The sequence below is a fragment of the Gossypium raimondii genome, chromosome 8, assembly GCF_025698545.1.
Source record: "Gossypium raimondii isolate GPD5lz chromosome 8, ASM2569854v1, whole genome shotgun sequence".
Lineage (NCBI taxonomy): Eukaryota > Viridiplantae > Streptophyta > Magnoliopsida > Malvales > Malvaceae > Gossypium > Gossypium raimondii.
This window is the reverse complement of record NC_068572.1, coordinates 41,736,472-41,741,344: the sequence shown is the minus strand read 5'-3', so window position 1 is coordinate 41,741,344 and position 4,873 is coordinate 41,736,472.

Genomic DNA, 4,873 nt, shown 5'->3' with positions numbered 1-4,873 from the left:
GTATTTAATTATTTTATGTGAAATTAGATACAAGTCTTTTTCCCTGAATCATGGTAGAAAAGATGATGCAAAAGAAGGCAAAAACATATTTTTAATGACTCTTTGTCTTCAAATATTACGAAATTTTTACATGATTCTAAGTTGTAGCATACATGTTTTTTGATGGGAAAGAATAAAAGAGCAACCTTGTCGGCAACTAAAGTTGCAGGCCTGAATCAACATATAAGCAAAAAGATTTTTCTTTTTCCTTGGTTTTCATCATCTCTTTTATCAATTATAGTTGCAACCGATTTGGATTTAGCTTTACATTGAAATATGGTAATTGCTAACTTTTAATCTTGGATTTTTCATGTTTCTCATCCTATTTTTCTGGTGTGAGATTTTAGATCTACTAAAAAAAAATCACTTATTTACGTTATCATTTCTATTAACTTCTGTATCACACACAGTTTCACCCTCACACTTCCCTTCATCAATTCAAACAGCTCCAGTTCTGATCTTTGTTTGTTGACATCTGAATTGCCTATTTTCGCTCTCTTCAAATCCAATATACAACATCATTCCAACCCACCCTTGGCTCCCATTGTAAATTGCAAAGCTGCACCACCTCTTCCCATAGTCTGTTTGAATAAGAACATCCTACAAGCAAATGAACCAACTATAATTATCCCCCAATCCTAGGAAATGGAAGAATGCTTAGGAACATAAAGAAAACACCAAATAACCTTGCCCCAACCCACTTTACTAGCTTTTGGCCTTATTTCCTGTCGAACTTTGCTCACAACATCTCTCTCTCCCTGTACAGGCCAACGTTTTACTTTGAAAATTTTGGGAAGCTTCAGTTTTCAATCCCATCAGCTTCTTCCAACTCCAGCTACTGTTCTTAGCTACGAGTAGATGCATAACAGTTCTTCCACTTAGCAATTCAAAATGGAGTAAATGTTGGGTTTTCGGGCATGCAAATGGTCTTCTTCCATGGTTTTGAAATGTAGGCTTTACGAAATTTTATCATATCAAAATTGATGAGGATAAGAGGAGGTTGGAGGCTTAGGTGACTGTTCACACAATGATGTACGGAGAACTGTAAAAGGTTAGGATGCATTTGGTTCAAGTGGTTATGTAGGAGGAAAGGAAGAAAGGAAAGAAGTTTACTCTTAAAAGAGAGATATTTATAGGTGAGGGTGAACATCTCTTAATTTGAGGTTTTGGCACATGTACGACATATGTCCGTTATGATTGGTTATTTAGGAGTCATAGTAGCTTCTTAGCTGGCAGTGATGCGATGGAGACGAGCTAGGCAAAATTCTATGTGTAAGCTATGCAATGAGGAATTAATACTTAATCCTTACGAGATAGACTAAAAGAACCCCACGCAATACACATACGTAATTTTATGAAATTTGATAGCTACACTTAAATGAGTGTAAGTGTTCAACGTTACTACATGACAATCTTATGGTGGCAAAATCTAGATCAACGAGGAACTTATAACAAAAATAACTGAAGAAATTTTTTACAGTGATGAAATGAATCAAGTAGCACTGCTTTAAGTCCAATGGGAGATTGCTCAATGATCTGCCCGGTTACTCCTTGTCAAAACATAAGGGAACCCACTGAATATTAATAATACTCATGGCCCATGGATGCTTTTTTGCATCCTCTTCGGTAAACTATAAACAATTTCATCTTCACACTTATTTAAAATGTTTTTACTTTATTTAACATATACCACCCCTAATTTCAGCACATAAATTAGATATTATATATATTTAAAACTCTTTTAAAACAAAATAAAAGAAAAAGAATAGATAATTTAATATGAAAACATGATTGGCAATTTACTTGTTTAAGAAATCAAATTTATCATTTTGTATTTTTTAAAAAATTATAATTTAACATTTTTTATAATTTTTAAAATTCGTTGGGGATAAACCCGTTTAAGCAACAAACAAGAAAATTAATGAATAAATTGTAAGATCAAACACACAAATTTTACGTGAAAAACTCTTCTGAATAGGATAAAAACCATGGGCAAAAATACTTTCACTAAATCGACAAAAATGAATAGTATAAAGATGGAGATAAAAACTAAACCCCGAAAATAAGAACCCTCAAAACTTAAACACAAAATTTCCTGAAAGCTTGTAATCTTTCCAGGGTAGAAAAGGCCTATTTCTAGGCTAAATTCATAGGTCAAATAATCTTAAAATAATCTATACTAATCAGAGTTTGACTAGGACAAATAATTAGAATTTAACTGGAAAAAAAACCGAGGAAATTACCTGGCATGTTGCCACGTCGCTTTTGCTTCTCTCTTGTTTTGTCGTCGCATGACTCCTCTTCGCGACGCCGCTATTTGTTTGTGTCTTAATTTGACCGAAATGCGAGACATACTCCACAACTTCCCACCTTGACTCGTATTTCCACATTGCCTTCTTTTTCAAACTCGCTATAGGCCTATCTTGAACTTTGCAGGATATTAACTGAGTCCAAGTCTTACTTGAACTTTGAAACCGAAAGACTTCTAGTCTTCGACTTGTGCATTGCCAAATCAAAATTGACTCGGTCTGCTTTTCACAGATGCAGTGCTTTGACTTTCCAAATCCTACACCAAAAACAGAACTTCTCTTATTCAAAACGGTCATACTTTTTTCCCTCTTATGACCAAATTGCCTTTACTTCAAAAGAGCAGACTCCGGCTCCTTAATAGATGAGAGACTTGATGTTTTACCAGTCACCATTGTAGAACATAAAAACTGCCAGTTTGTAACACCCCTAACCCGTCACCATCACTAGATTAGGGTTACAAAGCATTACTGTACAATTCAAAACATTTAACATTGAAATAGAAATTAATAAATAATTTACATGTTAACATTTGATAACATAATTTAATTATAGCATAAATAATTTTATGGGCCTTAAATCTAGCCTAAGAGACCCTAAACATAGTTTGAAAACACTTAGAGACTAATTCAAAATAAATTAGAAATTTTAGATCTAAATGTAACACCCTTAACTCGTCTCCGTCGCCAAATTAGGGTTACAAAACGTTACCGAACAAACATAATGTTTAACTTCAAAATAGAATAATAATTAAACTTACAAATTAATTTCTAATTACTCAATTTAATCATGGCAATAATACACGTTTGGGCCTTAAATCAAGCATTCGAGATCCCAAAAACAATTTGGAAACAATTAGGGATCAATTTAAAACAAATCAGAAAATTATGGGAAAACATGAAAATTTTGAAAATAGGGGGTCACACGGCCATGTGGCCAGGCCGTGTGACATAGCCCAGACTGTGTGGATAATCGAAGTAGGGTCACACGGCTATGTCCCAACCCGTGTGTTCGCCCGTATGTATATTCGATATTGGGTCACACAGCCGTGTCACTGGCCATGTGCCAAACCGTGTAACTCACTGACTTGGTACGCACGGTCGTGTCTCAGACTGTGTGAAACTTGCACTTAAAATAAAAAGTAACACACAGCCGTGTGACAACCATGTCCCAGGCCGTGTGCTCCATAATTAGCCCCTAAAACAAGTTATTTCAAGGCCAAACCTTGCCCAACAAGCTACTTCATTTGTGTATACACTCAATGGACCCAAACACATTTCAAACACTCTTAAACATACCAATTCAATCAACCTAATTCTCCTAACCAAAATTCCATTGAAAAGCACCTCAGTTACCAAAACAACATCAATCAAAACAAAGCTATAATGCCACTTCTCAATCATAAAACAAAGATAAGTAAGCTACCTATTATCAACCATTATTGTAACACCCCTAGCCCATATATGTCGTCAGATTAAGGCTACGAAGCATTTTCGAAGCATAACGTCATACAATGAACAATTTATAACCATAAACAAATCACAAGTTAAATCATGGCAACATCAACCAAAAACATTCATACAGTCCCTTATACGAGCCCTCTAGGCCTTAAAAAGACATTGGAAACGAACCGGGACTAAATCGAAAACATATGAAATTTTTTGAAAAAAGTTAAAATTTTTCAAATTGCAAGTGGCCATGTAACTCACACAGCCAAGAGACACGCCTGTGCCTTAATCGTGTCGGCATTCGAAATAGGGACACATGGTAGTGTCTCAGCCCGTGTCAGAACCCATGTAACTCACTGACTTGGCCACACGGCCAAACCACACGCCCGTATGCTAGGCCGTGTACCATTCAAAATAACCTCACACGCCCATGTACCAGGCCGTGTGCTAGGCCGTGTAACAGCCTGACTTGTAATCCTTTTGAAAGCTACAATGGACACACAACCGTGTCGCCTGGCCGTGTATCACACACGGTTGAGACACATGTCCGTGTCTCTGCCCATTTGGACGAAAAATAGGCTATTTCCAAGCCATTTTTCTTACCCAAACTCACACTCCATGCACAAGCCATTTGAACCTATAATCAAGCATTTAAGACACGCTTTACATATGCATATTCAAGCGTACACAACATAGAAGCTATCCATTCAACCAATATGCCAAAATGGCACCTCAATTTCAACAATCAAACTTATCTAAACACCTAACCAATTCATTCACTATTTAATATACCAATTGAACTATTACAAGCCACATATATCCATATATTCATATACCCAAAATTTCATGCACAACCAATACCAAATGACCATTTTCACAACTAACATGTACCACACCAATTTGACCAAAAGATATTCACATCCAATTACCATAACTAGCCATTATCAACATCATACTACATTCATTCCACACCAACCACTAATTGCTACCATACCATTTCCATCAACATTTCCTTATCACCATTTTAACCAACACAATGTCAAATTATCAACCACACTAAATACCATATAATCATAATA